At 40.8% G+C, this 24705-nt stretch overlaps 1 protein-coding gene and 1 pseudogene across 1 annotated transcript in view; both read left to right on the forward strand.

Moving 5' to 3' along the window:
* THSD7B (thrombospondin type 1 domain containing 7B) overlaps positions 1–24705 on the forward strand; it is a 1062005-nt gene that overhangs the window by 896417 nt on the left and 140883 nt on the right. The window lies entirely within an intron of this gene.
* Positions 13594–15079, forward strand: LOC103115271 (lathosterol oxidase-like; annotated as a pseudogene).

The following is a 24705-nucleotide window of genomic DNA, read 5'->3' on the forward strand; positions in this document are numbered from 1 at the left end:
CCAACTGGGACCCCATTTCAATAGAGGCTTAGACTCCTTCTAGGGAGATAGAACATATATTTTAAAAGTTAAGGTGGTAGGAACTGTGTGGAATTGTACCCATGTTATCCTATGGTCTTGTTGATTATTATTAAATAATAAAAACTGTTAATATTTAAGGGCTAGAGAGACAGTTCACTGAGTAGGAAGCTTGACTTGCCGTTCAGAAGGTCCAGCTCAAGCCTTGCCACCACACTGGGATACCATTGTACAGTGGGAAGTTCTGGTGCTGTGGTGTCTCTCCCACTCTCACTGTCTCTCAAGTTTCTCTGCAAACAAGGAAAGAAAGAAGGAAAGAAAGAGAGAGAGAGAAAAGAAAGAAAGAAAGAAAGAGGAAGAAAGAAAGAAAGAAAGGAAGGAAACTTGGCCTAGGAATGGTGGAATTGCAAATATGCAAAGTTATGCCTCCAAGGGGAAAAAGACAAATATTTGGTAATTTGGTATAGACTGGTCACCCTCAGATAGTCAGGGTCATGTAGAAACACAGATCTGGGGAGAAAAAAAAAAGAGAAACGAAGATCTGAATTGAACTGTAGGAAATAATGGTGGGGGGGGGGCAGGTGGTGACACACATGTTTAAATGCTCACATTAGAGTGCACAAGGACCCAGGTTCAAGCCCCTGATCCCCACCTGCAGGGGGAAAGCTTCACGAGTGATGAAGCAGGGCTGTAGGGGCCTTTCTGTCTTTCTCCCTCTCTGTATCTACCTTCCCTCTCAATTTCCCCCTGTCTCTGTTCAATACTAAATAAACTAATAAAATAAGGAAAAAAGAAACACGATATACTGGAATAGAGCAAGTCTAACTGTAAAGTTAGGTTAGGGAGCAGAGTGGGGTTGCACCTGGTTGAACACACACGTTACAAAGCACAAGAAGTTAGTTGTTAAGTATATTGAAGTTGACATATAGAGTTTTTTGTTAGTTTGTTTTCCTCCAGGGTTATTGCTGGGTCTTTATGCATACACTATGGATCCACTGCTCCTGTGGCCATTTTTTCAAATTTTTTTTTTTTGATAGGACAGAGAAATTGAGAGGGGAGAGGAATATAAGATGGATAAAGACAGACACCTGCAAACCTGCTTCACTACCTGTGAAAAGATCCCCCTGCAGGTGGGGAGCCAGCTGGGGGCTCAGACCAGGATGTTTGTGTGGGTCCTTATGCTTTGTACAATGTGTGACACCCCCCACCCTACCCCCCCCCCTTTTTTAAGTCACCCAAAGGCAGCATGACTACTTAAAGTCTAAACCCGCATATAGAGGTAAAAAGTGACTGAAATATTTGGAAGAATCCTGAGTAAGAAGACTAGCTACCAGTATTCATTATATCACAATTTTATGTATTTTAATCAGATTAAATAATTAGTTTAAAATAAAACAAACAGAAAAAAGCAATACTTGTCATTTCTGGAAAATTGCTTATCAAAATGCAGTCAAACTTTCATGTCTAATATGATTATTAATGCTTTATAAACCTTCTTCAGTATCTATCCCAAGGGATAACCAAGAGGTGCCTCTGATTGCTTTTATTTATTACCCTATAGAAATGTAACCATCTATAGCAAAGAAATTGCTCATTATTATTCACTGTGTGAATTATGGAGCTTTAATGTTACTGCATTTGCTGCTTACATGTATTTTCTGTAGCAGCGCAATGAGAGGGAATTGAAGAGCTGTGGCAGCAACCATTGAAGAACACAGTTGTTTTCCTGGAACCCCTCTTAGTGGTCATTTCCCTAATGCCAGGAATTTTCTTGAGTTGCTTCTCTGTAAACACTTTCACTTCTGTTAGTTGCCAAAGACATTCTTCTTTCAGTACCCTGTATACTTTTATAGTTTCAAATACATGAGTAATAAGAACAGTTTTGAGGGAGTCGGGCTGTAGCGCAGCGGGTTAAGTGCAGGTGGCGCAAAGCACAAGGACCGGCATAAGGATCCCGGTTCGAACCCCGGCTCCCCACCTGCAGGGGAGTCGCTTCACAGGCGGTGAAGCAGGTCTGCAGGTGTCTATCTTTCTCTCCTCCTCTCTGTCTTCCCCTCCTCTCTCCATTTCTCTCTGTCCTATCCAACAATGACAACAACAATAATAAGTACAACAATAAAACAACAAGGGCAACAAAAGGGAATAAATAAATAAAATAAATATTTTAAAAAAACTGTAAAAAAATGAATAGTTTTGAATTAGTGTTAGTAAGATTAAGAGCTCAGAAACAATAAAGACTGATAATGCTACCTTGATTCCAAGATGATTAGATTTCTCATGATTCCATATATGTACATGTTTAATTGATTTATTCAATTTAATTTCCTTGGAATTACTTTTCCATAAATTAGGATTTCTGTGCCAGGTCGATGGCTCTGCATGTTGAACACATGGCTTTGCGACAGAAAGACTCCAGGTTCGGTCACAGGCATTTAGCCCAGGGCCTCTGATGTGTCGGTGCTCTTTTCTCTGCCCCTTTATAGCCCCTTTTCTTTCTTTCTCTCTCCCAGGTAAGCATACCCATGTTAGATAAACAGACTAAAAGAGATTTCTGGACAGTTACATGAAAGTACACAGCTTGAAATCAAACTGAAAAAACAAAACAAACATTGAATTCAAATCTAAATTCTGTACAATTTTTGTTGCTTTGGAACTGCATATCTTACTTGATTTATGACAGGACTTCATCCCAATAAAAACATAGTAGTTAAAAATATTTTTTAATTAATTAATTTATTTATTTGTTATTGGATAGAGACAGAGAAATTGAGAGAGAAGGGGGAGATAGAGAGGAAGAGAGACAGAGAGATAACCTGCAGACTTGTTTCACTGCCTATGAAGCGACTCCCCTGCAGGAGGGAAGCCAGGGCCTTGAACGGGGATCCTAATCAGTCCTTGCACTTTGTACCATGTGTGCTTAAGAAAATACCTTTTTTAAGGGTCGGACGGTGGCTCAGTGGGTTAAACACGCGTGAAGCAAAGCGCAAGGACCGGCGTAAGGATCCCGGTTCGAGCCCCCGGCTCCCCACCTGCAGGGGAGTTGCTTCACAGGCAGTGAAGCAGGTGTGCAGATGTCTATCTTTCTCTCCCCCTCTCTGTCTTCCCCTCCTCTCTCCATTTCTCTCTGTCCTATCCAACAATGAACAACATCAACAATGGTAATAATAATAACCACACGAGGCTACAACAACAAGGACAACAAAAGGGGGAAAAAATGACCTCCAGGAGCGGTGGATTCATGGTGCAGGCACCGAGCCCAGAAATAACCCTGGAGGAAAAAAAAATACCCTTTTAAAAAAATATTTTTTATTTATAAAAAGGAAACACTGACAAAACCATAAAATAAGAGGGGTACAACTCCACACAGTTCCCACCACCAGAACTCCCATCCTCTCCTCTGATAGCTTTCCTATTCTTTAACCCTCTGGGAGTATGGACCCAGGGTCATTGTGGGATGCAGAAGGTGGAAGGTCTGGCTTCTGTAATTGCTTCCCCGCTGAACATGGGCATTGGCAGGTCGATCCATACTCCCAGCCTGCCTCTCTCATTCCCTAGTGGGGCAAAGCTCTGGGGAAGCAGAGCTCCAGGACACATTGGTGGGGTTATCTGTCCAGGGAAGTCTGGTTGGCATCATGCTGTGCATCTGGAACCTGGTGGCTGAAAGAGAGTTAACATATAAAACCAAACAAATTGTTGAGTAATCATGAACATAAATGCTGGAATCGTGCAGATGAGGAGTTGGGGGGGGGGGTTCTCTGTTTTGCAGATAGCTAGCTGGCATATTTTAGATATATTACAAAGGGCCTGTGGCTATACTCATTTTTTTCCCTTTTTTTCCCCCCCGAGCCTGAAATCTGATATACAGGTGGATCCAAGTTATTGTCTAGGGAGATGATGTCATGGCTGGAAAAAGAACCAGAATACTGGATCAGGGAAGCGAGTCGAAAGTGCATTTAAGAAACTTGAGGGGCCAGGAAGTAGTGCACCTGCTTAAACACACATTACAGAGTGCAAGAACCCGGGTTCAAGCCCCTGTCTCCACCTGCAGGGAGAAAGTTTCACAGGTGGTGAATCAGGGCTATTGGTATCTCTCTGTCTTTCTCCTGGTCTATCTCTCCCTCCCTCTCAATTTCCCTTTGTCTGTAGAATTAAATAAATAAAGTTAAAGGAAAATAAAAAAAAAGAAAGATTTAAACCAAATCGATGCTGAGGGTGGAGAATTCCTTGAGCCCAGGAGATCTGGGCTATGATGCACTATGCAGAACGGGTATCCGCACTAAGTTTCACATCAGTATGAGGACCTCCCAGAAGTGACAGCCACCAGGTTGCCTAAGGACGAGTGAACTTGCCAAGGTCAAAAACCAGGCAGGTCAAAATTCCCATGATGATCAGAAACCTGTTGGACCAAACATCATGCTTTATTTAGCATAGTTTAACTTAAACATGCTCACATGCCTCTGAAATGGGCAAAAGTCTTCTAACACAAATCTTCTTTTATGATAAAGTCTTGACTATTATATCTAATTGATTGACTGCTCTACTGAATTCAGAGTCGAAAAATATCTGAAGGCAGTGAATCATTTACTGCTGTGACTGATCTTATGGCTAAAGAGATCCTGGAGTTCCATCCAGCAGCACAAGACTGGGCAAAGCTCAAACTTCAGAAATTGAAGTGTGCTTTCTACTGATCATCTGTTGCTCTTGCCCCATTTTAAAGTTGCAAATGCTTCAGTCATGTATTTCAAGTGGAAGAACATTCACCTCTTCACAAATGTTGCTGAAATATCTACTCTGTCTATATTGAGATATACGATGGCTGATTGCAACAATAAAATGAACTGTAGCAATTAAATAATAACCAAGTAAGTTCAAAATAGAAAAGTTGGCAAGATCAAACAATAAAAGCACTTGGATGAGGAGTTTACAGAAGGGTTTTAGAATGACGTTCTAAGAATCAGTCTAGTCTACACACACTGTATCTTTCAGTCAGTCGTCTGTTGAGTTGTCAGGGCCAGAGATGCATGATACCCAAAAGATTATGCAAGAAGTCTAGAGTTCTGTGTCTAAGTGACTGTCTGGAGGTATCCTTTCAGGGACCTGCACCATCATAGAAGTGAAGGCAGGCCAGCAACAAGGTGCTTCCTTCAGGTCCAGGGTCCTTTTATAAACAAGATTTACAAAACATCAGGAATTTCACAGACAAAGAGGTAGATTTGGGTAGGAAGCAGAATAAACTGCTGGGTGAATGATTAAAGCTATTTAAAAGATAGGGCGTTTTAATTGAATCTAAAAATAGTAGGTTTAAACTTAGCATAGGAATGACTTCTGCTTATCTGTTGCTACATATAAAGCTCTTCCATATCAAAGGTTAAGACATTAAATGTCAAGGAACTTTGACTGCCCTCAGGCAAGCTGTTAACTCAGATGTGTTTGAGGAATATTCACATAGCTTACTGGAAACAGTCTTTCAGGTGCTGGCTTGGATATATCCGTCATGAATGTACCCCTTCAGTCATCTTTATGCCTTTTTTTTTGTTTTGTTTTGGCCACAATTGATAAACTACTATGGACTTTTATAGGGACGTTTGAGTTGAACATCAGAGATTTATGGCATTTCCTTGAGCCTTGGTCTGTGGAGTTAAGAGTCATACTAGAAGAAAGCTAGAGAAAATTTGTTCAGTGGTCTTAGATCATGTGACTTTTTTTCTCATGGACTTATGTTTGATAGCCACCTAGGAGAGAAATTTTACTTGAACTTTGGGAGGGAAACTTTCTAATAGTAGCTGAAATGTAAGTCATTGATTTTTAATACGGGAAAGGATTTATACTTTTTTCATCTTTGCATTATAATAGCAGCTCAACTAATGCATATATAATTTTCTTTCCCTTTTGCTTGTCATGCATTGCCAACATGGACTTCTACAAAGGCTCAGGTTGGTGTTGCAATCTGTTTTGATCTATACTGTTTCATTTAGTGAAAAGAAGCTTTGATGTTTTCCTTGACAAATCAGCTTTTTTTCCTCTTTGTAAATACTGATCAAAACATTGTTCACACATGGGAGGAAAAGAAAAATTCCCCATAGAAAAGTTTGTTGCTTGTATGTTGCTCTTGAATGAATACCTTTACAACAGCAAAATGGCTTTCAGGAAAACAGAAAATTGATTTATATCTGCTTAAATTTGCCATGCATGACTCATTTTATTATTTGAAGGAAGTAGTCCTCTGAAATTTCAGACTCTGAAAGGATTTCTTATATATTCTCCCTACTTTCAGAATATATCAGATGCCACTATGCATAGTTTCTTTAGCTCCAAAATTAGTATTGAGAATTTCATATAGCTTTCTACCAACATGCTGATTCCAAGAGCTCCAGACTTAGCAAACAGGATTCAGAATGTTGTGTTCTTTCTACCAATTTTTCTCTCTGTGTCTCATTGCTTGTTAGACACTATTTTTCCTAATACTACATCAATACCCCATGTAAATCTCACGTTCTTTATAGTTTTAATAAATCTACTCCAATTATATTTGAAACGTTGCTTATAAGATGAGTAAAAGCAGCAATAATGTTTTCAGAGGCTAACTTTATTGTAGACTAGAATGATGGATGTTTATGTTGGCATAGGAGCCAGGAGCCAAGTAGGGCTAAAATAAATTTGTCAGTCACAGAGGAATCCAGACTTTTTCATGTGGAATATTTTATAAGGAGGAATAAAGAAAATAACTAGATAGTTTAGAACCCAGGCATGGACAGCTCTAGATTTACTCAACTTTCTATTGTCTATTGTTGGGTGTTAGGTTGCATATTTTCTATTCCAAAGATTATTCCTCTCAGTTGTTGTCTAGGACTTGTAGGAAGACTCTGATAGTCTTTTTTGGTCATATATTTGCAGAATCATGGTGTGATATTCCTGGGGTTGCTTTTTATTTTATGTTCTGGTCATGCATAGAGAGTTTATACAGAAGACAGACTTGCTACAATAAATATTCATGCTATGTTCCATATACAACTCCTGAGATTGTTACTAAAATTTATCAAGATGATGTCTTTGAGTGATATAGAAACTTTTTTTTCTTAGAAGGATGCTTTTTGCTAAGATGATTATTGGACTGAGGTGGTGAGTCAGTGAGGTGATGAGGTCAATCATTTGTGAGACCCTGGGTTTGACCACTAACACTTAACATACTAGAGTGGCTATCCCTAAAACTGCATATGATAGGGTGTGTGCTAATACAGGGTGTGCTACTTTCTCTCTAAAATAATAAAAGGAATATCTGTATGCTATGCTATCTGATGCATGGATCTAAGTAGAGTATTGTAGCTTAACCCCAAATACCGTATTTTATTGAGTGAAAATTATCTATCTATAGCTCCCCCCTCCTCCTCCCCAGAGAGCACTGCTCAGCTCCGGTGGTGACACAGGGATTGAACCTGAGACTTTGGAACCTTAGGCATGAGTCTGCTTGCATAATCATTATGCTACCTCACCCTCCTCTCATTTATTGTCATAAGAGACGGAGATGAGTACACTGCTTAGTTTACATACAGTGGTGCTGGGAATTGAACCTGGATATTATGCATTGCTACTGCATCATTCTTTTTCTATAACCACCTTTAAAAATTTATTTATTTATTTATTTAGTGGATAGAGACAGAGAGAAATTGAGCAAGGATAAGGAGGTAGAGAGGGATAGAGAAAGAGAGACATCTGCAGCACTGCTTCACCACTCATGAAGCTTCTCCCATGCAGGTGGATACCAGGGGCTTGAACTCTGGTCCTTGTGCATGGTAACATGTGCACTCAGCCAGGTGTGCTACCACCCAGCCCCACAATATAACCACCTTTTAAAAGGATGATGATGATAGTGATTTTCCTCCTAGTAACGTATTTTTTCTGGATAATTATACTAATAGTGAGATTTATTTTTATTTATCTTAACAAAATAAAGGATTCCATTTGAAATGTTTCACTAAAATGTCTCATTTTTGTTTCTGGGGCTCCAAGTTGACTTTTGACAGAAATACAGGGAGAGAGGGAAAGACTGCCTGAAAACATCCCTCAAAACGGTGGGAAGCAAACTTGAACCTGAGTTGCACACATGATATGTGGCAAAGCAGGTGAACTTTCTTAATCTGCATAAAACTTTTATACAGATTATAAGATAAATAGATAAATTAATATTTTTTATGTTTACTGTGAAGTATACAGTGGGTTGTAGAGAAGGGATCGGCAAACAAATGGCTTTGCTGGCAATAAAATCACTTAGCGCTAACATAGGAACCTCAGCACAGCCATTGACAATACCTAATAAATGAACATGTCTGTGATTTTGTAAAATTTGATTTAAAGAAAAAGACAATGTCCGTGAAAATAGTAAAGAAAGGAACTCCCAACATTCTTCTCTATATTAAATTGGCAAGACTTACCCAAAGAAAAGTTCTTCAGAATTTGTGTCCTATAGTAGCACTATAATATTGTCACAAAGTTAGTAACTTAAAACAGCATTGGATTATTATCTCGCAATTTTAATGTTAAACTCTGAAATAGTTACTCATTTTGGTAAGAAGACTAGTGCCTTCTGGAGACTCCAGGGATCTGTGCCTTTCCTTTTCCTGTTTCTAGAGTCGACCAGAATTGTGGCCACATCTCTGTAATCTCTGCTTCACTTAATGTCACCTTTTCCTATATCTGACTTTTTAAATAATCTTTGTAGTTGCATGTAGTTCATTTGAACAATCTAGAGTAATCCCCCTACCATGTAACCCCTAATCCTATTTGCTGAGTCCCTTTTCCTATATAACATTCATAGGTTCTAGAAATTAGGATGTGGATGGATATCTTTGTCAGGCCATTAGTCAGCCTCGCAACTTGCCAAAGCAATTTGATGACAGCAAAGTAACCTTTTAAACATATGAGACTCGGGTAGCTGTATATCAACGTGCAAAGAATATATATCAAACCAATTCCTCAGAACATACACAAGAAGTGATTCAGCAGGGATCAAGACCAAAATGAAAGTAGTAAAACTACTCCTCATTTATTTTTCTATCATATAGCCTTCACTACTCCGAGCTAACTTTTTCAGATATATGTCTAGAGAGAAATAGAGACACCACAATACTGAAGCTTATCTGGCACTTCCTGCAGTGGGGCTTCAACTGGAAACTGGTTCATGTGCTCAAACTGGAAAGCTTTGGTATGATAGAGGATACCACCACCCTAACGCCAAGACACCCTGCACTGGTGGGAGAGGGACTTTATACAATACACATCAGACAAAGGACTGATAGCCAAATTACATAAAGAGCTTAGTAAACATAACAGTAAAAAAAAAAAAATCTCATTAGAAAATGGGATTTGGACATGGGCAAAAACTTCACCAAGAAGAGATCCAAAGGACCAACAGACACATGAAAAGGTGCTCAAAGTCATTTATAAACAGAGGAATGCAAATAAAGACAACAATGAGATGCCACTTTACATTAGAAAGGAAAGAAACAGCACACATTGGAGAGGATATGGAGACAAAAGGACACTTCTGCATTGATGGTGCGAGTGTACATTAGTTCAAACTTTGTGGAAAACACTCCAGAGACTTCTCAGAAAACTAGACCTACCCTATGACCCAGCAGTTTCTCAGCTAGGGATTTATCCAAAGGAAGCAAAAGCATCTATCAGAAGACATCTGTATATACCTATGTTCAATGGAAGCACAATTGCTTTTTTTTCTTCAGGGTTATTTTTGGGGCTCAGTGCCTGCATGACAAATCCACTGCTCCTGTGGCCACTTTTTCAATTTTTTGGATAGGACAGAGAGAAGTTGAGAGAGGAGGGGAAGACAGAGAGGGGGAGAGAAAGACACCTACAGACCTGCTTCAACACTTGTGAAGTGATCCTCCTGTGAGTGGGGAGCCAGGGGCTCGAACCAGGATCCTAGTGGGGGTCCTTGCACTTAGGAGTATTAGTGCTTAAGCTGGTGTGCACCACCACCAGCAGCTAGCCCCCATAGCAGCACAATTTGTAATAGCCCAGATCTGGAAGCAACCCAGGTGTCAAATGACATGAGTTGTTAAAAAACTGTGATATATATATATATTTATATAATAAATTTGTACTCATTTGGCCAGGTGGTGGCACACCTGGTTGAGTGCACATGTTAAAATACCAAGGATCCAGGTTTGAGTCCCCAATCCCCACCTACAGGGGAAAGTTTTACAAGTGGTAAAGCAGGGCTGCAGGTGTCTCACTGCCTCTCTTCCACTCTCTCTCCCCTTCCCTCCCGATTTCTGACTATCCCTAATCAATCAATAAATAAAGATAATAATAATAAATTAAGAAAAAAGAAATTGTACACATGTGTAAATGACTGCTCCATAAAGCATTAACCCTCTCAATAAAACAAACGAAAAATGGTTCATGTGTAGAGTAAAACCATCACCATCCAAGATGAACTATTGTACAAAACTAAAATTACTAAACTTTTAATAAAAACCATAAACATTGTGATCTTGTATCAGGCAATAGATGCCAAATTAACAAAATCAAAGGGAAAATGTTAAGTGTACTTTTCAGTTCAAAGGTCAGCATTAGTAAAGGAAAAGGTTAACTCACAGTATGGGAGGAATATATGCAGATAATCTATTTGACAAGGATCCAGTGTTAAGAATAAATAAATGTATATCTTACCAGTTAAAAGATAACCCAACATTTTAATAAGAACACGGCTTGAATAGACAATTTTTTCATAGTAGGTATGAATATGACCAATAAACATATGGAAAGACTGCCAAGTGTTGACTAGTTATTAGGGAAATAAACCACCAAAACCACAGTAAATACTCCTTCATACCTATGAAAATGGATATAATGAAAATTAAAAAGATAGATACTAAACAGATGATAATTTAGAATAATGAAAAACCTCCCTGTATTGCTGGTAGAAATGTAAGCTCTTATAACCACTTTAGAAGCACTCAGCAAGGTCTTCACAGAAGGTAAGCGTAGAATTTACACATGACCTAAAAATGATACTCCTAGGTATACAATTTATTTATTTATTTTTTTATATTTTATTTATTTATTTTTTAATTTTATTTTTTATTTAAGAAAGGTTAAATTAACAAAACCATAGGGTAGGAGGGGTATAACTCCACACAATTCCCACCACCCAATCTCCATATCCCATCCCCTCCCCTGATAGCTTTCCCATTCTCTATCCCTCTGGGAGCATGAACCCAGGGTCTTTGTGGGTTGCAGAAGGTGGAAGCTCTAGCTTCTGTAGTTGCTTCCCTGCTGAACATGGACGTTGACTGGTCGGTCCATACTCCCAGTCTGCCTCTCTCTTTCCCTAGTAGGGTGGGTCTCTGGGGAAGCGGAGCTCCAGGACATATTGGTGGGGTCTTCAGTCCAGGGAAGCCTGGCCGGCATCCTGATGGCATCTGGCACCTGGCAGCTGAAAAGAGAGTTAACATACAAAGCCAAACAAATTGTTGAGCAATCATGGACCCAAAGGTTGGAATAGTGGAGAGGAAGTGTTAGGGGGGTACTCACTGCAAACTCTAGTGTACTTCTGCTTTCAGGTATATATTTTGCATATAGTTTATGGATATGTGTGAACATATGCTCTCTCTCACAGAACCTGGTCTATATCTAGGTTTTGGGACTTTCTTAGAAAGTGAACCACCTGGGATGGAATTAGAGTGTACTATGAAAGGAAAGGTCTCACCTGAGTAATGAAGCTGAAGGGTTGTCATTCCACACCTGAAGTCTCTGGACACAGTCTGAGCTGAAGCATGTTGAGGTGGCAATCTTTGCGTTGATTAGGTTGCGATCGGCAGATGCAATATTATTTGATATGGGTTGGGAGAGGCATGCGGGAAAGTGGGCCCTATCCTAAGGTCCCAGGACTGGGGGAAATACAGGCTCTATAGTGGAGATGTGAGGTTCCTGCTGTCTAAGGGCTCAAAAAGACAATGGATAGCTAATGTTATCATAACATTAATTGGTAATTGGGTTAACTTTGAAAAGTCCTTTTGTTAGGGTTTGCTGTATAGTACCCAGTATCTTGTATGTAGCTGTGCCACTGGTTGCTTTTAAAGAACTGACTAGATAGTCATCGTGAAAGAATGTTAGAGAAAGGTTCGTAGCATCATTATTACTCATGAAAACCAATGGATGAAAATAACCCAAATATCTATCAGCTTTAAAAAATTAAATTTCAAATAGCTATACAATTGAATTTTACTATGACATCAGCAATAATGAAATGCTTTTATAGGTTACAATATGGATGAAATTTGGAAAGTATTATGCTAAATGAAAGTAACCAGACACAAATAAGATTTGTTGTTTGATTCCACTTATATGCAGTGTCCAAAATTAGCAAATTTCATAGAGAAAGAGAGAGAGAGGGAGAGAGATTCACAACTAGGTGTGTGGTCAAAGTAGGTAAAAGGTAAAATAGATAGTTACTGCTAATGTGTTGCCTTTTTCTCTTTCTTCTTTCTTCCTTTTTAAATTTTTTTATCTTTATTTATTTTCTGATAGAGACAGTCAGGAATTGAGAGGGAAGGGGGTGATAGAGAGAGAGAGAGAAAGACAGTTGCCTGCAGCCCTGCTTCAGCACTTGTGAAGCTTTCACCCTGTAGGTGGGGACTGGGGGGCTTGAACCTTGCACACTGTAACCTGTGCACTCAACCAGGTGCACCACCACTTGCCCCCCTCCTTCTCTTTTTTTTTTAAAAGTATTTATTTTATTTATTTATTCCCTTTTGTTGCCCTTGTTGTTTTATTGTTATAGTTATTATTGTTGTTGTCGTTGTTGGATAGGACAGAGAGAAATGGAGAGAGGAGGGGAAGACAGAGAGGAGGAGAGAAAGACAGACACCTGCAGACCTGCTTCACCGCCTGTGAAGCGACTCCCCTGCAGGGGGGGAGCCGGGGTTCGAACCGGGATCCTTATGCCGGTCCTTGTGCTTTGCGCCACCTGCGCTTAACCCGCGCTACAGTCCGACTCCCCCTCCTTCTCTTTTCTTAGCATAGCACTACTTAGCTCTGGTTTATGGTATAATGCAGGGGATTGAATCTGGGACTTCAGATTCTCAGGCATGGGAGTTTTGTTGCATAACCATTATGCAATCTGCCCCTGCCCAGCAATGTGAGTTTCTTAACTCACATTGTAAATTATGACTTTTAAAATAGAAATAGATTGAAGGTCAAATTTACTTCCAAATGCCATAGGTTTTTCAATTTCTACAAAGGATTCTTGTTATTTTTAGTCACCTAGTGTCTAAGGAGATTTGTAAATGTTTGAAAAATTAACATGGTAGCAGGCCTGTGATGTAGCTCAGTTGCGTAGGCTGCTGCTTTGCTACATACGCCTGCCATGCTTAAGTCTTGACCCACCACACTGAAGGAAACACTAGCTCTGTGATCTCTTTCACTCGCCTTAAATTTGTCTCTAATAAAAATAAAAATTAATGCATTACTAGTCAAAAACTGAAGAGATCTACTTCAGCTTTAAAAAGAGCCATTGACTTGGGTGGCCTCCGGGCCTGGCATCCGTGAAGCGGACAGAGCTGGGCCTGCAGCACTGCAGGGGTTAAGATGGATCTTGTACTCAGTGCTGCTGACTACTACTTCTTCACCCGTATGTATATCCGGCCACCTGGCCAGTAGATGACATCTTCCAACAAGCCATTACTCTCCTTCTTCTTTTAGCGTTTTCCCTTCTTCCATAGCCAGTCAACAGGTCAGGTTGAAAGCTGTCAGGAGCTGCTTGTTGCTGGCTTTGAAAGTGACTGGGATCCATGTGGATTCAGTCAGCTAGGAAGGATTGTCAGTTTCCCCAATGAATGGATACTCACGGGATGCACCACGAGAAGGTCGATCCAATTACTCTCCTGATCATAACCAATCTGGGCGGCTATGCCCTCTATTTTTTTTTTTGCCACCTTGAACTTTTACTTTGTCTTTGATCACTCATTAATGAAACATCCACAGTTCTTGGAGAACCAGGTCCAGCGGGATATCCTGTACACTGTCCGGGTGCTGCCGTGGATGAGCGTCCCCACGATGTTGCTGTTCCTGCTGGAGGTGAGAGGCTACAGCAAACTGCATGACGACATGGCAGAGTTCCCACACGGCTGGACTCAGCTCGTCGTCGTCAGTGTCTTCTCCTTCCTCTTTTTCACTGACATGCTCATCTACTGGATTCACAGAGGCCTCCACCACAGGCTTTTATATAAGCGCTTGCACAAACCTCATCACATCTGGAAGGTCCCAACTCCGTTTGCCAGCCATGCGTTTCACCCCCTGGATGGCTTCCTCCAGAGTCTGCCTTACCACATATACCCTTTCGTCTTTCCGTTGCACAAGGTGGTCTATATAGGTCTGTACATCTTGGTTAATATTTGGACAGTTTCCATCCATGACGGTAATTTCTGGGTCCCTCGATTTTTAAAGCCGCTTATTAATGGTTCAGCGCATCATACAGACCATCATCTGTTCTTTGACTACAACTATGGTCAGTATTTCACACTGTGGGATAGAATTGGAGGGTCATTCAAAAATCCTTCCTCCTTTGATGGGAAGGAAGGATTCGTGAAGAAGATGAAGATGGAAGAAGAAAAGTCCAATTGCCATGCACGAAATGGTCATAAAAAGGAAAAATTACTCAGTGGAGAACATTCCAAGATTGAGTAGATGACTGCCCAGTTACTAAGTATTTTTGATAAGGAAAGATGATCTGCATACGGCCAAGAGAAATAGCAAGTCCCTGGTACCCCTGAAAACCAGCTCTGTGGGCAGCTTAGGAGACAGCTTGTGGTGATAAAGGTGAACTCAGCCTTGTGTGTGAAATACTTGGTGTTGATCCAAGAGGCAACTGTCTACTTTCCAGCCAGCAAATCTAGAGCTTGAATGCCCCAACATTTTTTTTAAAGCAAATAAGTCATTGAGGGAACTAGGTAACATCCTTCTGCCTTAATCCACACATGTTCATTCAGAAAAAAACAATAAATGATTGTGCCGATTAATGCCAAAGCTGAGCACCCTAATAAAGAAATACTTGTTGTATGCTTTACATTGGGTAGTTCTCCCCCGATGAGAGAATTAGATCAGTCCAGTTAGTTTTGCGGGCTTGCTTGGCCCCGCCCCGAAGGAACCCCGCCAGAGTTTTCAGAGTTGGAGAGTTAGAGAGGTTTCCTGAGTTCCTGAGTTACAGAGTAAGAGAGAGTTCCACAGTTGGAGAGTTGAAGAGTTCCAGAGTTCTGGAGTTGGAGAGGGACAGAGTGAGAGAGAGTGCTTGCGCCGCCGCAAAGAGACAGCAGAGTTCTGTTTGGTGATTAGTTTGTCTTAGTTTATGAATCGTTGTTCCTGAATAAAGAATTACAGCTGCCCTGCCCAGCCGTTGTCTCTGTGTCTCTGTTACCCGCCCATGAAGCTAGCCCGGCAGGCTGGAGCCACCGAATTTTTAACAACAAATGGCGCCCACGTGGACCTGACTTGCGCATCTCTCAGATAAGTAAAGACAATTTGGCTACTTATGCACTATGGCCTTCTCTTCTGCTTGTGAAGAGATCTCCAAAGGCCTCTGCTCTTTCTTCACGAGACTGTTTTGCTGTTTCTGGAACATTTATCTCTGGACCACTCTGTGGTTTCCACTCGCTCGGGCGAACTCAGAACAGCCAGCGGGAAGAGCCAGCGGGCGGGAGGCGAGGCGCGGAGCTGCTGTTTCCACCTGGTTAAACAGCCAGTCAGCCGGCTGCACCCAGACAACCCCGCGCACCGCGCCAGCAGCCCCGCAGCCCTGCAGCCCGCAGGAGGCTGATGCCAGCACACAAGAGCCCCAAGAGCCCGATGCCAGCATGCAAGAGGCTGACGCCAGCACACAGGAGCCCAATGCCAACACACTGGAGCCCGATGCCAACATGCTAGAGCCCGATTCCACCACACAGGAGCCCGATGCCAGCACGCAGGCCAGCCCACAGGAGCCGGCTCTCCACCGCGTGGTGCAGGGCACTGGACACGTGATCCCTCCACGCTGCTCAGCGAGCAGGGCAGCAGACATGACAGGGCCATGGGGCAGGGCCGCGGCCTATCATGGCCGCCACCCCTGGGCACCTAGGCCCACGCCTTCTACAAAACTGGCCTGCCTGCCCTCTTGCTATGAATTCTGGAACGATCCCGGATCTCCCGGACCCCCGGACTCCCTGCCAAAACTGGGCACACGAGATCTCCAGCTGCCGGTCCGGTCTGAAGGCAGACAAGCTAGAGTACGCAGAGATTCGTGCAGAGATCACAACTTGCAATTCCTAGAAGTGAAGCTGCGCGGGAAGCCACCTCCAGATGGTGAACCCCCCCCAACAACTAAGACAGTATAGATTTAAATTCGTGTTTAAAATGACATGTCTTTGTAACAAAGCTTTCTCTCCTTGTGTATTAATGACCATGTTTATGTGTATGTTTAAAGTTTGGTAAACAATAACTTTAAGGCTAAATTCTTACTAGTCAAAGTTAAATAAAAAAAGTTTTCAATGTAATTCTCATAAAGATAAAATTAACTTACATTTAAAGTCTGAGGTAAAAATTAGTTAACAAATAATATATTTTAACTAAGTTGGTCTAAACAAAAGGTTAAATAGACTTGTTGATATGTAAAACTCTCCATTACCTTCTCTATTAGAAATGGTAGATCGCACAATGGCTATGCTAATTATCCTCATGCCTGAGGTTTCCTTTCCTGACTCCATCTTGAATGTAACAAAAGGTTAAAAGACGTTGTTGATATGTAAAAGTCTCAAATTCCTTCTCTATTAGAAATATGCTAATAACAAGTTTTGTTTCATAGTAAGTAAATTTCAGCCAGCTGCATTTGGGACTCTAGGCCGTTCCCCGCCCCCATGCAAATGCCCATCGAGGCAAGTAGCCCCCCAGAGACAAGAAATGTTTTTTTTTAAGCCAATAAAGTTTAGCCCACATTGGCAGATATGGCCCCCTCAGGCCTTCTCTTAGCAGCACACTGGTTCTTGTTACTTGCTTGCTTGTTTCTCCATGTTTGTGCCAGTTTCTTTTTATAAAAATGCCTGTACGATATAGGTTTCTGTTCACCCCACACCCTTGATACTATAGTCATTTAGTTAAAAAGAAAAGGGGGAATTGTTGTATGCTTTACATTGGGTAGTTCTCCCCCGCCGAGAGAATTAGATCAGTCAACTCTGAACCCCGCCAGAGTTTCAGAGTTGGAGAGTTAGAGAGGGTTCCTGAGTTCCTGAGTTACAGAGTAAGAGAGAGTTCCACAGTTGGAGAGTTGAAGAGTTCCAGAGTTCTGGAGTTGGAGAGGGACAGAGTGAGAGAGAGTGCTTGCGCCGCCGCAAAGAGACAGCAGAGTTCTGTTTGGTGATTAGTTTGTCTTAGTTTATGAATCGTTGTTCCTGAATAAAGAATTACAGCTTCCCTGCCCAGCCGTGTGTCTGGTCGTCTCTGTTACCCGCCCGTGAAGCTAGCCCGGCCAGCTAGAGCTTCCGAATTTTAACAACAAATACTAATCTAAAGATGGTTTCAGGAATGATTCAGACTTCAGAACTGGTGTGATAGTTACTACTTGGAGTGCTTGGTTCCAGTGGAAACATCAGTGTGAAAGAAAATTCTGATATGACCTTACTGGCTCCGTAAAATCCCCAATGACTAGGAGGTAGAGTAAGTTTAGCGTCTTTCTACACAGTGGAAGCTTATTATGTGGGGACATTATAGTATATTGCATCTTACTGATTAAGTAAATTGAAGTTAAAAAATTATAAATAAACTCATAGTTTAATCCAAAAAAAAGAGCCATTACTGTTGCTATCAGATGACATTTATCTCTAAGAATAATTTTATGATCTCCATATTCGTTTCTATTCCTCACCGATACCTTACAGACTAATTTGTCTAGAGAACAAAATCCGTAAATTATTACTGATTTAACTCACCACTGGGCATTTTTAAAAATTTTTTATTTATAAACAGGAAACATTGACTAAACCATAGGATAAGAGGGGTACCACACAATTCCCACCACTAGAACTCTGTATCCCATCCCCTCCCCTGATAGCTTTCCTATTCTTTAACCCTCTGGGAGTATGGAACCAAGGTCATTGTGGGATGTAGAAGGTTGAAGGTCTGGCTTCTGTAATTGCTTCCCCGCTGAACATGGGCACCGACAGGTCGATCCATACTCCCAGCCTGTCTCTCTCTTTCCCTAGTGGGGAAGGGCTCTGGGGAAGTGGAGCTCCAGGACACATTGGTGGAATGTCTGTCCAGGGAAGTCTGGTTGGCATCATGCTACGCATCTGGAACCTGGTGGTTGAAAAGAGAGTTAACATACAAAGCCAAACAAATTGTTGAGTAATCATGGACCTAAAGGCTGAAATAATGTAGATGAAGAATTGGGGGGGGGTCCTCCAACTAGTAGATAGCTAGTAGGCATATTTTAGTTATATTCCAAAGGACCTGTGGCTATACTAGTTTTTTTTTTTTTTTTTTTTTTTTTTCCCCCTGAGCCTGAAATCTGATATGCAGGAGGATCCAAGTTATTACCTGGGGAGATGGTGTCATGGCTGGAAAAAGGACCAGAAAGCTGGATCAGGGAAGAGAGTAGCTCCCTAATATGGGAAAGGGGAGGTCACTGATTGTCAGAGAAATGCAAATAAAGACAACATTGAGATACCACTTCACCCCTGTGAGAATAGCATACATCAAAAAAGGACAGCAGCAACAAATGCTGGAGAGGCTGTGGGGACAGAGGAACCCTTTTGCACTGCTGGTGGGAATATAAATTGGTCCAGCCTCTGTGGAGAGCAGTATGAAGAACACTCACAAGGCTAGACATAAACCTTCCATATGATCCAGTAATTCCTTTCCTGGGGATATACCCCAAGGACTCCCTAACACCCAACCAAAAAGATATATGCACACCTATGTTCATAGCAGCACGGTTTTTAATGGCTAAACCCTGGAAGCAAACCAGGTGCCCAAGAACAGATGAGTGGCTGAGAAAGCTGTGGTATATATACACAATGGAATACTACACAGCTATTAAGAACAATGAACCTACCTTCTCTGACCCATCTTGGATGTTGATAGAAGGAATTATGTTCAATGAGCTAAGTCAGAAAGATAAATATGAGTATAGGATGATCCCACTCATAAACAGAAGTTGAGAAAGAATAACAGAAAAGGAAACTCAAAGCAGGAGTTGACTAAATTTGGAGTAGGGCACCAAAGTAAAAACCCTGGGTTGAGGGTGAGGGTGGATATTCAGCTTCATGGGGTGGCAGGGGGAGGTGGGGATGGGATGGGACTCAGTCTTTTAGTGGTGGGAATGGTGTTTATGTACATTCCTATTAATTTGTAGTCATATAAATCACTAATAATATGAGAAGGGAAAAATTGAATGTCTCAAACTTTTTAAATCACAGACTGAGTCTTTTAAATATATAGGCTGAGTCTTTGATATGTTGACTCTCTTAAAAGCTTAGACCAGAGAGAACAGAAGCAACTATATACAAATAATGTCAAAGTACATAAATTATGGTGAGGGTGTGTATGAAACAGCAAATCCTAACAAAGTGATATTTCAAAGTTAACCCAATTGACAAATATGTGATTATAGCAATAAGTATCTATTGTCTTCTTTTTAAATATTTATTTATTCCCTTCTGTTGCCCTTGTTGTTTTATTCTTATAATTATTATTGTTGTTGTTATTGATGTCATTGTTATTGGATAGGACAGAGAGAAATGGAGAGAGGAGAGGAAGACAGTGGGCGTGAGGAGAGACAACTGCAGACCTGCTTCACCGCTTGTGAAGTGACTCCCCTGCAGGTGGAGAGGGGGGCTCGAACTGGGATCCTTAATCTGTCCTTGTGCTTTTGCCATGTGTGCTTAACCTGCTGCGCTACCGCCAGACTCCCTAATGTCTTCTTAAACCCTAAGACAGCAAGAACCTCCCACTTCCTCTATAGAGCCTATATTTCTCCCAGTGTTGGAACCTCTACGGTGGGGCTCACTTTCCTGCATGCTTCACTCAATTCAAACCAAATGATATTGCATCCGCCGATCCCAGCCTAATCAATGCAAGGAGTACCACCTCAACATGCTTCACTTCAGACTGTGTCCAGAGACATCAGGCATGTTATGTTAACCCTTCACTCTCATTATTCATGTGAGACCTTTCCTTTCATAGTATTTTCTAATTCCGTTCCAGGAGATTCACTTCCTAACAAAGTCCCAAAATCTAAATATAGACAAAGTCTCTTAAGATAGAGCATATGTTCACATGTATCCATAAATTAGGGCAAAATATATACCTGAAAGCAAAAATACACAATAGTCTATAGTGAGTCAGTATAATGTTGATAATGAAATAGTGTCTACTTAGACTTAGATACCCTCCTCACCTACTTTCTATAACAGTTTTCTCACTCACTCCAAAGCTAACTTTATTAAAACAAGGACTGCAAAAGCTGGATAAGGTCAAGAGACTGGCATACTTTAAAGATGACTCTTTAGTCACTATAAGGCCATCCCATCAGCTGGGGCCCTAGTCAGGTTGTCCTGAGATTCCCACACAGACATGGTGGGCCTAGACCTCAAACAAATCCTTCTCTCTATTGTTACTGGTCACTTCTGTCAGGAACAACACAATAGAACCTTTTGTGGGACCCCATTGGACCTTGCCCTCAACTTGGATCAACAATGGTAGAGAATGTTCCATCCACTGAAGGGAGGCTGGACAACATACTCTAAGCTACACCTGAGGAAGATGGGTCCTGATTTTGGGGCAGCCTGGAATATTTCTACTTATGAACACAGAATGTGAGCTCAGATCTACAGAGATACAGAGGTCACATAGGCTCCTAAGCTGAATATAGGCCCCAGATCACATCAAATTTATGGGGTTTACAGTCACCATTGGGCATTTTATATGTTTCAGCCATAAAAATTAAAGATATTTCTAAGAGGAATCATTTCCTGCTCAAGAGACAGCAAAAAAAATGCTATGGCTATGTCATTATAAATATCCCCTTGTATATGTATCAGAAACAATTGTGATACTTTCGAAATTACTGAGGTGGTATTTCTGTTATTAATTGTACAGTTCTTTCTCAGAAATATGCTGTGGAGAAAGAAAACACAAATTTTTAATACTTTTGTCTCTTAATTTGTTTTGAAGGTTCAACATTAACAATTATTCAGCATTTACTAGGTTATATATGTGTTGTAGTGGTGTACTTTTTCCTGAAAAGGCAGCACTTGCAGTAAGTACTTCAAGTGTACTGTCAGATTCAAAATTTCTTCAATTCTATACCCCAGTATTAATCTTGTTACAAACAGCATTTAGTTATATTGAAAAGTTCTAAATTTTCTCAAGTGTATACACCATTCACCATTGTTGCACTTTTTTTTAAAATAAGTACTAAAGTCATGTTGTGAATGTTAAAACTATACCCTGAGAATGCCTTAAGTGAGCTACTAAAAAAATCAAATGGCAGAACCTGAAATTAAAAAAAAAAAAAACTTTCTCACCACCTTCATGCTCCTATTTCCAGAACACAGATAATATTGTATACTGTCTAAAGGATCATTTCACCCATCACCAAAGTGAAATCAACCCTTAAAGAGAACCATACTAGCAGTTTAACAGGATTCGATCAAGTAATCCAATAATGAAGGACAGAAATCCAATATGAATACAATACTTAATGCAGCCTATCCGCTAAATTGCTCTGCTAGTGGCATTTCATCATGATAAGCAAGTATAATCCTGCTAAGAAAAAAACAAAAATTCCTGGGAAGTTTTTTTGTTGTTATTGTTGTTGTTTGCTTGATTATCTTTTACTTTATTGATTTATAAGATATTATAAGATTTCTGATATAGTTTCCTATCAGTATGTGTGTATGCAATTCAATTCACTACCACCAATATCCTGCCACCAGATATAACCTTTATCTCCTTAACTGTCCTTGCCTTCAGTAACAAGTTTGGTTTTCACAGAGTCTGAGTCAAAATGGTTCTTCCTGGTCATGAGTTTGTTTGTCTTAGGTATCAATTTTCCACATATAAAAGAAACTACCTGGAATACCCAGGAATAGACACTTCATGTCTGTCTCTATGAATACCAAAGGAGACTGTTGGCGTTCACATGGGGTGACATCCAGCAGGAAGGCAAATCCGACCGGCTCTCTCTCGCTCGCTCAAGGAACGACACGAAGCAGAGACACTGGGTAGAAATGATGTGTTCTCAAATCTCAAAACTCGTTTATTGGCAGATGGACATGAGTTTAAATAGAAAACCAAACAAAGGGCATTATTGAAATATGTCAGAAATTACAGGTTTCTTAAAGGTCAGCTTGCCCCTACGGTAGGGGGCTGGTATGACAGGAATTGATGAGATAAAAGACAGTTATTCTGCATGACGCAAGCAACTTAATTATCCAAAGGTAGTTGGGAGAAGCATAGGGGTTAAACCAGTAGGGTGAGACAGAGAGAAGATGGATATCAAAAGGCCATATAGTTTGGAATTTCTCTTGTCTGGGGTCTAAGGTGTATGATAGAGTGTGTGATAAGGTGTGTTCTCCTCTGTGATCAGAAGATGAGGTGAACTATGAGTAAATGAACCTTAAGGTAGGCAGCCATGTGGCCTGCGGTTAATGGAGAGAGGTAGTGAGGTTTCTGTGGGCTTGAGAGTTAAGAAGGGAGGAACTAAGTCTGAGAGATGTGGTTTCTCCCTTTTGCTCACCTCAGCAAGGGAGACTTGTAAGGGGGTGTCTTTCCCATCCAGGGATGGGGGGAGTTCTCCCTAAGCTCTATCAAGCTTACACATAACCCCACAGGAGACCACATGGGACTGCAACAAGACGGGACTAGAAGGACTTCAGGAACACACCAAATCACCCATGAGGGCAAACACCTGTTGCTCTTGGATGGAGAGGAGCCTAGGGAGAGATTAAGTGGCTGCTAACAGCCTGGCAGTTTACCAGTGGAAACACCACCTCCAGTCCTTTCACAAACAAAAAGACTGCTGAAGAGAGGAGAGGACTCCCCTAAGACTCACCGAATGCAACTGTGAGTCTCCATTGCTACTGCCCTCAGATATATATTTTAAAGATCACTCTTTAGTCACTATCAGGCCACCCCATCAGCTGGGGCCCTAGTCAGGGACCCCTGAGATTCCCAAACAGACATGATGTCCTAGACCTCGAATAAATCTCTCTATATATTGTTACTGTTCACTTCTGTCAGGAACAACTCAATAGACCCTTTTGTGGGCCACCATAGTTCAATGAAAATAAAGACACAAGCTATCAAAATATTTAAGACACAGCTAAGGCAGTACTGAGAGGAGGTTCATAGCCATATAGGCACACATTAGGAAATAAGAAAAAGCACAAATAAACATCCTGATCACACACCTTAAAGACCTGGAAGAAGAATAAGAACAAAGAAACCCTAAAGCAACCAGAAGGACAGAAATAACTAAAGTTAGGGTAGAAATAAGTAACATTGAAAATAAGAAAACCATACAAAAGATCAACAAAAGTAAATGTTGGTTCTTTGAAAGTGTGAACAAAATCGACAAAACTTTAGCCAGACTCACAAAACCAAAAAGGGAGAAGACCATTAATCCTTTTGAATTAGACCAGAATGTCTTATTTTAAATATTTTATTCATTTACTATTGGTTAGAGACAGACAGAAATTGGGGCGGGGGCTAGACAGGGAAAGAAACAGAGTGACACCTGCAGCCCCACTTCTCCACTTGTGGAGCATTCCCCCACAGGTGGGGATCAGCAGCTTGAATTTGGGTCCTTGACACACTGTGTGTGCACTCAACAGGTGTGCCACCGCCTGCACCCCCCCCAAATTTCTTCTTTGCAGATGTGTTTATTAATATTTTGTCTACTTTCCATTGGGTGGTTTGCTGTTGCTGCTGGGTTGTATGATTTATTAATAAGTTTTAGATACCAACCACTTGTCAGATGTGTGACATGCAAATATGTTTGCTAGGTTGTCTCTTTATCTTGGTGGCAGCTTCTTTTGATAGTTAAAACCATTTTCTTAACAAGTTCATGAACCTGGACGTAGTGCAGTGGCTAAGGCATTGAGCTTCAAAGCATAAGGCCCCAAGTTTGATGTAGCACATATGGCAGAGTGATGCTCTGTTTTTCTCCTCACCTCTCTCTCTTGAGTAAAAAAATCTTTAAAAACTTTTTTAACTAGTAAATTCCATGTGATCATATTTGTTTATTCTTGTTTAATTTGCAATGAATGGGTTTGAATCTCTAAATATCATCTTTGAAGTCAAAACCCTGAGGTGCATCACTTTTCTGCACTTTGTAGTTTGAGTTCTAATATCCTAGTCTTTAACATGTCTTGAGTTAATTTGTTTATATAGTATTAAGTGATGATCAAGACTGGTTTCCACAAAGTTTGAACCAACTTGCATTGCCACCAGCAATGTAGATGTATTCCGTTTCCCTCACATCCTTGCCGAAAGGTATTACTGCCCTTTTGAGTTTGATATAGTCCCATTGGCTTACTTCTGTTTCTTTTTTCCTTGTAGTTGGACTTGAGTCCTTGAGTGTTTCTAAAGGTTAGTTTGAAAAGAATGCTGCTATTTTTTTCCTAAATATTTTATGGTTTC

The sequence above is a fragment of the Erinaceus europaeus genome, chromosome 18 (genome assembly GCF_950295315.1).
Source record: "Erinaceus europaeus chromosome 18, mEriEur2.1, whole genome shotgun sequence".
Lineage (NCBI taxonomy): Eukaryota > Metazoa > Chordata > Mammalia > Eulipotyphla > Erinaceidae > Erinaceus > Erinaceus europaeus.